The sequence below is a fragment of the Diabrotica virgifera genome, chromosome 5 (assembly GCF_917563875.1).
Source record: "Diabrotica virgifera virgifera chromosome 5, PGI_DIABVI_V3a".
Taxonomy (NCBI): domain Eukaryota; kingdom Metazoa; phylum Arthropoda; class Insecta; order Coleoptera; family Chrysomelidae; genus Diabrotica; species Diabrotica virgifera.
In genome coordinates this window covers 54,434,622-54,447,834 of record NC_065447.1, presented here as the reverse complement: position 1 = coordinate 54,447,834, position 13,213 = coordinate 54,434,622, and the positions used below count along the sequence as shown (strand labels likewise).

The 13,213-nt window shown below is 32.9% G+C and overlaps 1 protein-coding gene across 2 annotated transcripts in view; it reads left to right on the top strand.

Moving 5' to 3' along the window:
- Nucleotides 1–10,074: 10,074 nt before the first annotated feature.
- The window catches only part of LOC114339334 (G1/S-specific cyclin-E1), a 30,771-nt gene continuing 27,632 nt past the window's right edge, over nucleotides 10,075–13,213 (top strand). Inside the window, exon 1 of one of the 2 annotated variants that reach the window (XM_028289975.2) lies at nucleotides 10,075–10,165. The gene's annotated coding sequence lies outside the window, so the exon portion shown is untranslated. Of the gene's footprint in view, nucleotides 10,166–10,438; nucleotides 10,569–13,213 lie in introns of those variants that run through there. The other variant, XM_028289969.2, reaches the window with a different exon arrangement.

Genomic DNA, 13,213 nt, shown 5'->3' with positions numbered 1-13,213 from the left:
TAAAGCCCTATAAAAAGTGAGAAATGATGAGTCATTCAGTTGTCGCAAATCATTTTGGTTTACCTTTTGTTTAAATGTGTCTATTAAGTCATTTTTGTTTGCTTTTAGGAACGCTACATTGATATCTCTCCATGATCTTTGACAGTTTGCAAATTCTAACAGATTTTTAACTTGCGATGCCCAATTATATTTATTCTCTATCCTTGTGATTTCCAGTTGACGTAGAAAGCACATTTTAGGTAGTCGATTTTCTTCCATCTCATAAAGTTTAATGAGCCAGTTTAGCATGTGTTTAAATATCACAAGTGAAAATTTAGCTGTACTTGTTTCAAGTCGAACAGCAAAATCTGGCGTATTGATAGGAACCAAAAGGATACGTTTTAAAAATGTTAATTGCACCCGTTCTAGTATGCCGGCGTATCGTAACCCCCAAATGGCAATGCAGTTAGTTACTATGCTAAGAATTAAGGAATTTAGCAGATGTATTCGGGATGTCCAACTATCCATCTTGGTTTTTGTCATGAGCGGTATTGTTGCTCCGATGGCATGTTTGTCCTTTTGAGCGGTATCATATGCCATTTCTCTAAAAAGCGAAGAAGACGAAAAAGTAATGCCCAAATATGTAAATTTAGAGACAATATCGATAGGTTTGTTCTTATAACTGAAAGTGCAGGCTTTTGGGATACCGCCTCCTCTAGAAAAAACAACTATTTTGGTTTTGCTAGTGTTAACTTCAAGATAATTTTGGTCACTATATCTTTCCAATGCTCTTAGACTCTTACCTAATTCCACTTCAGACTCTGCTACGATGACTAAATCGTCAGCATAAAGTAATAATACGATGTCCCGTTTATTTCCGATGTTTATGCCAGTAACCCCGCTATCGAGAAAAAATGTTTCTATGTCCGCGAGAAATAATGAGAATAGAATCGGGCTTAATGATTCACCCTGTAGAACTCCGGCACTTATATCAAGTTGAGAGGTGAATCCATCTGAGGCAGCTACTTGCATTGATGCTTCATTGTATATATTTCTTAAAAGTAAAATTATGCGACCACTAACCCCTATATTGTACAGTTTTTGCCATAACAAGTTGTGGCTAACAGAATCGAAAGCCCTCTTGTAGTCCACAAATGCAACGAATACTATGCGTTTTTTTAACCTTAATCGTGACTGTATGATCGAGTTAAGAACAAATACATTGTCAATGCAGCTTCGATGTTTTCGAAATCCAGATTGAATTTCAGGAATAATGTTGTTATTATCTGTCCACTCATTAAGTCTGTTGAGTAATACTTGTGTGAATATTTTTTCTAAGCAAGACATTAGAGCAATTCCTCTGTAGTTAGAAGGATTGTCGATAGGCCCCTTTTTGTGTATCATTTTTAATATTACTTCAGTCCAAGTTCTAGGTATTGTAGCTGTATTAAATATGTTATTGAACAAACAAGTCATGTACAATATCCAATTATTTGGTAAATATTTATAAAACTCATAGGATATTTTATCATTTCCTGGACTTTTATTGTTTTTGCAATTGTTTAAAACTAAATAAATCTCATCAGGTGTTATGGATTTGTCCAGAAATTGATGTCTAACATCGTAATATGTAATAAACGAAATTATTTTAGGAGGGTATATATCTCTGTAAAAAGTTTGCCATACATTCATGGGTAAATTTGATGAAGGCGAATAACTACGAAATTTATTTAAGGTTGACCAAAAAGTTTTAGGGTTTCGGCTGTTACTTAAATCAGTTATTATGTTATTAAAATAGATTTGTTTTTTGAATTTTAGTGTTGTCTTGTATTCTTTTTTTATCTGTACATATTTTAGTTTGGTGCTTTCTGAGAAATTATTTACTTTAATATTTTTAATTCATCCCAGCAAACAGACCGACGTGTTAATTACGTGAATTTTGGGTACATTTGTCACCAATATACGTAAATTGCTTACGTGAATTTCACGTGAAAATTTGGTTGGAATGTCACATTGAAAATACGTCTTTAAATTACGTAAATAACTCGTCTTCAATAGACGTGTTATTTACCTTAAATAGCAATAAAATCTTCGGGAAATTCACGTTGCAAATACGTGTTGATTAACGTATCTTTTAGGGAACGTATATATTAGTATTCACGTGAAAGATACGTCCTCTGTTCACGTAAATAATTCAACCTTAATTGACTTATGAATCACGTAATTATTATCCTCGTAATATGATATAAATAAAACAAGCATATAAAATATTAACAATTTATTTATTTAGTAGAATTTAGAGACTTTAAACATTTGTCTTGTATAATTATTATACAAGATAATTAACCAAAAATGGTACCGACCTAAAGACACATTAAAAAATTTGCCAACACAAAACACAACACAGGTCACTTTTTATTTCGAGGAGGACACTTCGACACTTTCTTGTTTTTTCTAATTGCATCATGGCACTTCAACCCTCGAGCAGTGAGGTAAACGTTAATACGAAAGACATTATTATAAATAAACCTGCCTAAAATAAAACGAGGGAAATAAAGCTCTTCACGTTTCATTCACTTTTTGTTGTGAGACATGTGAGAAGCCAGATAAGCTGATATTAGAGGTTATGATCATCGATTATAAAAATCGATTTTTTTATTAAATTACAGTTAAACTATTCTACTTACTTTAAATTAGTATTACGAATTTTCTTTTTGTTTTTAAATTTCTTCTACTATTTATTAACTAATTGGTCTTACTAAAAATCTATTTCAATACCAGAATAATATCTATTATTCGATAAATCGATTAATTTAGTAGTTTTCGAACCAACTATGTTAGTCACGTGATGGTATTTAAAGGAGGAGAAAGGCTTGGTAGTACTTCATCACCGCGCGCGATTTGAAAATAAGACTCAATCATTTTAGCTCCTGTGATATTTTTAAAGAAAAAAATAGCTTCAAATCCAGGTTGGATTGAAATAGTTATGCAAAATGATCTTAAAAGCGAAATCATAAACTTTTTGTTTAAATATTGGTATTATTTACATTACTTTTACGTGAAATACATCTAATTTTGCGACGTCCATAAAATACAGTGAGTAAAATTCAAGCGATACGTATTTAACCAACACCGTTGTAAAATTTTGTTTTCAAAATATTTCTCAAAATTTAACCAAAGGAAGTTATTTCTGTTTCGTGATTATTACGTGAAATAAACGTACCTTTGCGATGTAACCGAAATTCACAAATATTATAAAAAACATGTACTATAATTCGTCATTATGATTTTATTCGTCATTATTCTAATGTCAAACATGTATAAAGAAAGCACTAATATATAGGTGAATGATTTGGCACTGAAATACGTTTTTTTCCCGTCATAAATCACCGAGTTACGTATTGTTGAAATTTGCCGTAAATTTAACGTAATTATCACGTAATTGGGCTCAAGTCTGTTTGCAGGGATGTTTAACCTGCTTTTTTAAACAAAGACATTCATAATCGAACCAAGGGGATGAGAATATTTTGGTATGAAATGATCCTGTTTTTTTGATCATATTTAACTTTGTGGCTGTTTCTGTTATTGCAGTATATAGATTATTGTATGAATTGTGCAACTGAGAATTATATTGAATTCGGGGAGAGTTTGCCATTAATATCTTGTAGGTTAATGTTAGTTCTTCATTCCATTTATATATATAGTGTGTGAAGTATTACTGGAGGAACCATTAGTACAGTTATTTCCGTCGAATATATTTAAGTTTAAAGAAAGAGCTATGGCAAAGTGATCAGATGAGCTATATTCATTTAAAACATAAAAGTCCTGAACAAGTGATAGCGATGAGTTGCGATATCCAAGCAAAGTCAATTACACTTACCTTTAGAACTAACATACGTAAACTGAGTCGGTGAGTCTGAAATTGTACGACCGTTTAATAAACAAAAAGAGTTTTCTGACATAAAATCGATAATATTACGCCCTCTGGTGTTAAGTACTTTATCATTAGATGTTCTCTGGTTAAAGACATTTGTATCTTCTAAAATCTCAGGTGGTACTAAATTAAGTTCAGCTACTGTACACTTAAAGTCGCCCCCTATAACTACAGGCGTGTTTTGAAGATTATACTATCTAATAAACATGTTTGAAAAATATCCAACACGTGTGAAAGATCTAATGAGGGTTTAAAATACACTGAGCATAGTATGATTTTTTCATGGAGAGAAAGAGTCAACTCGCAGATTATCCACCAAGGGGAGGCATCTAATAGCTTTAGTTTAAATGAATTTTTATAGAGTATACAGATACCGCCACTGGCTCTGCCGGTCGACTTTTCCTTTACAGCAGGTGAGCTTAGAATATTATAATTTTTAAAAAAAGCAGGAGTAATTTTAATTTTATCTGATAACCACGTTTCATTACACATAAAATAGAAAAATCTTTATTTTCTTCGACAAAGTCTTTTAGATTAGTGAACCCTTGACAGTTCCAAAACAACAAAATTAATGGTTGCTATATATTATTTCTAGTGTCTGCTTTGGAGATTTTTATTTCAGATGAAGAGCGTGGTGAACCCTCTTCTTCCCGATATCTTTTTGGAGTGGGCAACTCAACAATCTTATTGGGTATGTTTTTGACGTATTTTATTGTTAAGTTTTTTTCGCCGTCATTGCTACGTTGCTGAAGTTGTTGTCTTAGCTCTGTCAAGTGTTTAGATTGATTTGGAGTCAAATCTGATTTTAAGTATACGGTGGGATAGACAGTTTTTGAAATATTTGTTTTCCGTTTCATGATATCGATTGTAGTTTCACGAGAATCGACAACAATTTTAAGGGGTCGAGGTTTTCCATCTGTTCTGATTTTTCCTAATCGAGAGGTTGAAGCAATGGGAACATTTTTAGAGGGTAATATATGATTAATTAGGTTCTTGGCTTCTTCAAAATCATTAGGCGTTTCAGAGAGTCCCATAACGATGACATTCTGTTGTCGTTTAATCTTCCCATTACCTCTATGTGCATTTCTTCATGGTCCAGAAACTTTTTTTCTAAGACTTCAACTCGTCTATTAAGTTGTTGGTTTTCTGATTGTAGTGCAGTTATATTTTTTGTTGCAGGCAATAATTTCTGCATTTTGGGCTGTGACCAGCGCAGATAATTCTTCAATTTTTGTTGTAAAGGTAGCTTGAATTGTGTTAAGCTGAGCCATAATAGCGTTAAATCTAATGGATTCAACATCCTCATGTGCGCTTGTCAATTTTGTGTTAAGACAATTTTCACATATCCAAGCTCGTCGCGTATTTGGTTCGAGATCCGTAGGTTGGGGACGAGCACAGACACCGTGCCAATGCGCTAGACATACTGAACAATTTACGGTACTGGACGGTACTGGAGTCGTTTGCTTCCTTCGGTGGTATTAATTTTTGACACGCATGGCAATTATTTGTAGTAGGCATAATTAATATTAGAAATTCAGAATGATTCAAGATGACTTTTTGTTTTCTTCTTTTTGTTACTTTTTATATTTTGCTAATTAATTCTAGTCACTTACTTGAAATGTTTAAATTGATAAGAATGCTGATTCACTTTATTTCACTAACTATGTAATTAGTATTATTACTTATTGATTAACATTTACTTCAACAGAGCGGAGCGATGTTTACACATCGAAGGTTCGAACTAAACTCCAGATTTTGAAAACTAGCTATTGTTTATAATTTAATTCTTCCATTTTCAATTAATATCATTTTTTTCTTTAAAATAATATACAAAAAAATATATACAAGTAGAATGAGTTTTCAAGTAGTTTATCAATTACGCAATACGTAGCAACACTCTTCCATGTTTAAATGTACGCACACTGTAATCTGTAATAGGTACTAAACGAACGTTACCAATCTTCAAAATGGTTACAATACTGATATGCACAGCGTGCCCGCGCGCCGTCTCTAGACCCGTCGCTACTTTAAAATTTTAGAGCTAGTCCCGAGCCATAGCGAGGTTTCTCCTGCGTTACCGTTACCAGTGCCAGTATTGGTAACAGCATATGATAACGTGCCATGGATTCACATATCTCGCCAATATTTTCGTGCGTCTAGTTGGCTATTTACTGAATTAGGTACTATTAACAAGTATTTCTGTTGGTAAAAAAATATAAATGGAATTATTTCGTAGTAGTCATAAAATATTTATTTGCAAGATTTGTAACTGTTACCAATGGTAACAGTGGTAACATGGACGCTTCGCCACTGTTTGAGTTGTAGATATTCTCATAAATTTTGTCTTCTTGAGGTTCATTGTTAGACCATATTCTTGGCTATATATCGCTATTCTGTTCACCAGTCTCTAAAGATCTTTAACATTTTCGGCTAAGATGACAGTGTCATCCGCATATCTAATGTTTTTAATGGGAATATCCTACCACTTAATTTCATCCCTACCCATACAGACAATTATTGCTGAGACGAGCCAATGCGCGATGCTATCTCAGTCTCTATTTAGTGCTACTCTCTATCAGATATCAATCTATATATTTATCAATCTCTTCTTCTGTTGACAGTGTTGATTTGCAAAGGGAACGGAAGTGCGTATAGTCTCATTTGATTATCATCGGCTGAGGGCGAACTCCTGCCTCTATTACTTGTGGACCACGGACGTTGGCGACAGTTTTTAACCACTGCCTTCTTCGCTTCAAGGCAAAATACGTGAGCCTTTCCCTTTTGGGCTAAAACGAACATTGTGACCAGTTATCTCTCTCGTGTGTTAGCTTTCGTTTGGCAACACATATTATCTGAAAAATAAGACGATAATCCGTTAAAAACAATTAAAACTCGCGAACCAGTTTTATCCGCGTGTGAAACGATATATATGTTCGCGATCTGTGACTAAGCGGGACTTGTGAACTTCTAATATTATCTGTTTATCATAACCCTCTCTTAATTCTACTTAAACCAGCAAACCTCATACAGTCCACAAGCTCTAAAATTATATTAATAATTTCATATATGTACATGCCTTTATTGTTCAATGAGAGCAGATAGAAAACATGGAAAGACTTATTATCCAAGAAATGGTAGAAAGCCGAAGATCACGAGGAAGATATCCAACAAGATTGAACGTTTGGATGAACATTCGACGTTCCTTTTGTTTGTACGCCGTAGAAAAAATGTTTAAAACAAGAAATGTAGCTGAGGTACTTTTAAGCAAAAATTTTTATTAGCACTTTTTGTGTAGAACAAACCGTTCGCTCAGAAACAACGCTTGAAGCGACCGGCAATTTTGAATGTCAGTTAAGGTCATCGGTACATAATTGGCAAATATTTTACGGTACTACTTTTTCTGTCTTTACACGACAAATTACGTGTAGTACAATTCTCACTGGTATGCATATGTAAACATTACTACTTGACAATGTCATCATTAACTTTAAAGAGATGGCTTTTGAATGTTCTTGGATAACTGTTATTTAGGTACTTGTATAATTGCAAATTATTAATTCAGTTAATAAAATATGATTATTTCATTCATAGGAGATTCTGACCAATAGAAAGCTACAGAAATCTAAATTAAATTGATAATTTTTGATAATTTCCCGTCGTCAAGTATATTACGTCAGATGCCCTTCGTTGCTACGAAAAAATACATTCAGTGACATTAATGACAATTAATGTTTTAAAAATTATAAAAGTGATGACTTTCAACCGTAAAATATTTATAACAACTGTGTGTATAATTGTACTACTTTGTACTTACATAAATAAATTACAATAAAATTTTGGTCTTGAACAGTTTTATTCATGAAATAATCGCAACAAATTGCACTCGATCTCTAAAATTAATACAGAATTTTTGCCCTCGTGACACTTTTGACATAATTTCGCTCGCCTTCGGCTCGTGAAATTAAAACTGTCAAAGTGTCACTCGGGAAAAATTCAATAATTTTAGAGCTCTTGTGCAATTACTACTGATAATTTTTTCACTAATTATGTATTCAGTGATTGTAATAATTTATATACTGTACAAAAAAACTAATATCTACTCATTCGAGAAAAGAGGAAAAGTGATTTTTTAATAATATATATTGTTACTATGGAACGCTTACAATTTTGAACATCTTTAACAACAAAATACTTGGATCACAGAATACATAATGGTAAATTCTCCGCTTGGATCGTCCACAAATAACAAACAATAAACATTACAGAAGTTTTCAGGGAATTTCGGTCCTCAGCAAGAACGTAATCTTTCATCCCCTTAAGCACGCAAACTCAATTTTTTAAATAAAATTTGTATCAACTCGGCGGTCAAAAATTTAAAGGTGAAGAGTTAAGAAATTGAGTTCGTGCGCTTAACTGACATTCACAATCGCTGGTCGTTTCAAGCGTTTTATCTGAGAGAACGGTTCGTTCTACACAAAAAATGCTAATAAACATTTTCGTCCACAATTATCTCAGCTACATTTCTTGTTTGAAACATTTTTTTAGACGTCCAAACAAAAGAAACGAGTGATAACAATTTTAACAGATCGCGATACCCGATACGTGAACCTGAATATCTGGGCCAAAAATTGAAATATTGGGCAGTTACGTTCCAAGAGACATCAACAGCAATATCGACCAACAACTAGAACAAAAGCTAAAAACGACAGACGACTGACGCGATAAGCAAGTCAAAACCTGCACAGCCGAACCATAGACTCAACACACGGTCCGGCCAACAGGTCTATGCAGGTAGAAAATACTGAATTTTGATTCATCTCCGGTCGCCTGCACACAACGGGTGATACAACATCGTTAAAAGGGAGGGCCGATTGGCTAAATTTCTATAAAAATAAATAAATGTTTTTACTTTAAAAAATCTTTTATTGCCTTCAACTTCTTCTTGCAATTGCGCGATAATCAGTTTGGTGCCATTTTCTTTGTAAGTTTTCATGCAAGGCTAGGGGAATTTGGTAGAAAGTGTTTCACGTTTTTCCGGTAGAGAATTAGAGCATTTTTCATCATCTATTTGGATAAATTCTTCTGTTAAAGATATATTAACCCCTCTTCTTGTTCAACCAAGGTCTTACCCACCATCTCCGATCTCGGCGTTCTAAATTAGCAACTATAAAAGACTGGCTGCAGCAATAATAATACTTAAGGTTGCTGCTATATACCGCCTTTTTCCTTTTATATTTGGCTATCTTTGATAGTCTTGGCATTTCGAAATTTACTAAAGTTAAATAAACAGCACTAAATAAGTAATTAAAAAAAAAACAATAGTTTATAAGTTAGCACACAAAATAAAATATAAAAAATTCCTCGAAACTCCAGAGATGACGTGCTTTAAGCAGTTATTCAGGACACCAGTTGCTCCAGCGATCGCTTGTGATTGCGTACTCGTGTTCAGCACCAAAAACCTCCGGGTAACCTATTTGCATGAATTCGAAAACCCTGGAAATTTCAGAAGATGACGTGCCTTAGCTGTGTCCGTTTTAATGGCGTATTCATGTTCAGCGACCCCAAGAACCCCGTAGTAATCTGTTTGCACATCAAAATGGCGAAACCGAAATTCCAGATGACGTGTCTTAAGCAGTAGGTAACCCCGGTAACCCTAGGCACTGGTGCTCTGGGGTTCGGCGTATTCAGCGGCTAGCGACCCCATACACATACGCAAGTAACAAAATCTGGCCCCTAATGTACTGATATTGATATGTTTATGCACTTCATGCACTTTTAGATGCATTTCCACCCATTTTTCTAGTATTGTATACTTTTTTCCTGACGTCATCCTGAACACAATGCAAAAAGTTGCAAGTTTTGATATGTGCTATATTTAAAAATCGATTTATTCCGGTCTAATTTGTTCTAAATGCCTGGGTTCTACATCATGTCAGTAAGATTTTTAGAATTAAAGTGATAGGATGAGAATGATATTTAACGATTAATATGAATAGTCGCCACCAAATATGCACCAAACCTGCACTAAACATGCACCAAACAGAGATTGGAGCAAAAACCTGCCAACAACAGCGCAATAAACTTGACAACAATGGCTTGTCAAATTTACGCGCTCTCGACAGTGTTACCAACGCAACATGTATCAACAACATAAGTTTCGTAACAAATGTCAGCTGGGTTTTATCATATGGTGTTAAATCAAAACAATGAACGTTATATTAATTAAATAATAGATTTGTGAGTGGAATGTGGGTAAGTTTTATAAAAGTATTAAAAAATACGATAAATATTATTAGAAATTTAATATAAATCACAATTTATGCATTTAATTTTATTATTGTGATCGAAAATACTTTAGCATCCTATCAAACTACATCATTTGTAAAATGTGTGTTAAATAATATATTAAAAGAAATATTAGGAATAATATTACATTTATTAGTATGAGAATACTTAATTTTTGTAAATCATCTATTTTTGGGACATAGAAACCTGTCAAATCATTTATTTTTTTATGGCGGGACAATGGATATTGTATGGCGCCAATATAGAGTACGTCCTGTAGCTTGAGCTTGGTTAGGTGGATCGTACACGTAGGAAAAAATTCGCGGTTTTAGTTTTTCCTTAAAAGTGAACTTCAAGGAATATATTGAAGGTAAATTTGATTTAATTAATGCCTTTTTAAACATTTAAAATGCTTGATATAAAATCGCCACATTGCAGGTGTATGTGAGGTACATTTAAATTTGAAAATTGTCTTAGAGGCTCCCCTTGTGGTTTTTCTGGATGGATAATAGCTCTTTTTGTTCTTTATTAAGTAGTTTAAAAAATAATAGAATAAGAAAATTCCCTTTCTACCGTAATTTTTGTTACAGTTATCTTAACAAAGGTCATCTAAAAAGCCACATTTTTAACCTTTACAATAGTATTCTAAGCCTATTTTAGCTTTGGGGGGTTAGCCTTTTAACTTCTATTAATTCCAAACAACACCTTGTGTTTTTATAGATATCAAAGTAGGTTTTAACTGATAACTGGCCTTTTAAATTTTAAAAAAACATGGAGGATTTACGTCACTAGTTTTGGTTACATCTTCACGTTAAAATTCCACATTTTTGGACTCATTCTAGCTTTTTCTTTATTCTTGAAGGGTGTAATATGTATTTCAATTAGTTATTCATCTAGTTTTAACTGATTTGGTAATGTATTTGAATATTTTTGGGCTCAAATCACAGGTTATATCTACAAAGAAAATTTATAATTCTTCATCAAAAAGGCTGGGCTGGAATTAAATTTTTCAATAAAAAAATAAATATATTCTTTGTATTTAAAGGTTTTAACTTCATTTTGATAAGTTATATGTAATTTATGTGATATTCCTATATTTAAAAATGTAATCAGCTTGTTGCATGTGCATTAGGTGTGCAACTTTTTATTTGTTACAGTTACAGTTCTTATTTGGTACATACGAAATAAATAGTAATAGGAGCCTGTAACTCATTATCTATTAGCAAATTTTCTTGCATTTATAGTAATTTTACTATTAAATTTCTGGAAAATGTATTTTGTAAAGGTCATCTACCTTTATTACCAGCTCTATGAGATATTTTAGGCATGCAAACCTTTGAAGGCACAGACACAGTAGAAACAATTGTGTAATTAGTAATATAGCAAGATTGCTTATGTATACCTATACCACAGTATAAAGAGGGACAGTAAGACCTCTTCTATGTCGGCACTTTGATCTCAAGAAGTAATACCGGCAGTATGTAATTGGTAATTCACCAGTGGTGGATGCGGGTTTTCCCTGTTAAAACCCTTATGTTTCTACGTGACTAGCAATGTAAGAGTGGTGGTCTAGCGACTGGGAACCTTGCGCGGTTGCCATGCATGTTGAAAGATTTTACTTCCAATTTTTCGGAGAGTAGTTCTACTGTCCCTCTTTATACTGTGCCTATACTATATGTATATTTTCTATACTTGGTGACTTGGATAGGGATGGGGAAAACTGGTCTCTTTCCCAAGTTTGATGAATAAATTTTTGATGAGTTATGTGAACATGTGACACTTATGCAGCAGTTTTTCATATCATGTGAATTCGGTTTGTATTTTCTGTTATACATTCACATTTTTAATGCTTTAAGCTTATTTCTATCTTGTTTTTTATGTTTCATAGCTCTACATAGATATTAACAAAATGTAGCACTTTTGGAAGTTCTATTTTGTTGCTATGAATAGTATTCAGTGGGTTTTCTCATGGATTATGCTTTACTGTTAACTTGTCTTCATAATCATCATATTTTGCTCATTTTAATTAGGAATATTTAAAGAATTTTGTTTCAGTATAGTAAAATCATCAGTTATCAATATGTTTATACTTTTTAAGGTACTAGTACACTTTAGAAGACCAAAAATAAGCATTTTTTCAAGATTTTTTTTTTCTCAGGACCTTTATTAGAAATGAACAAAACTTTTTACATATTAATATCTGACTCTTGGAGAATACAAAAAATATATCTTTTTTCATTTATGCACGTACACTAATGTTGTAGAGGGCGCCAAAATCGAGGCCTCGAAAAAAAGTAGTTCCGATGGCGGACAGTTAATCTCATGATTGGGATCTCTGAAACAAAAAAATCATACGGCATTTGAAAAAGGAAGGTTTCTTACGTGAGAATTTACCACCGTTAGTGAAAAATTCCGCAAAGAAAAGATTTTACGGAAATTTGAAAAAATTTTGTGAAAAAATGACCCGTTTTTCTTCAGTTTTTCATGGTCAAAAAATAATTATTTTTTATTTTTTGATGAAATTGTGGTAAATTGTCACGTAAAAAACCTTCCTTTTTCAAATGCAGTACGATTTTTTTGTTTCAGATATCCCAATCCTGAGATTAACTGTCCGCCATCATTTTTCGAGGCCTCGACTTTTGCGCCCTCTGCAATATTAGTGTACGTGCATAAATGAAAAAATATATATTTTTTGTACTCTCTAAGAGTTATATATTAATATGAAAAAAACTTTATGTTCATTTCTAATAAGGGTTCTGAGAAAAAAATTCTTGAAAAAAATGATTATTTTTGGTCTTCTAAAGTGTACTAGTACCTTAAGAGTTAAGGTACTTTTTCAACTGATGTACCCAATGGTAAAACATGTCCATCTATTTCAAATAATACTCTTCAGCAAGTTAAGTACTGCAGTTGAAACTGCTTCGATTTTGATACTTCCCTTATTTATTAATAAACTCACTAAATTGTTGAATAATTGGTGAAAGTTGCTGTCTGGAATATGAAATTTTTTGGGAA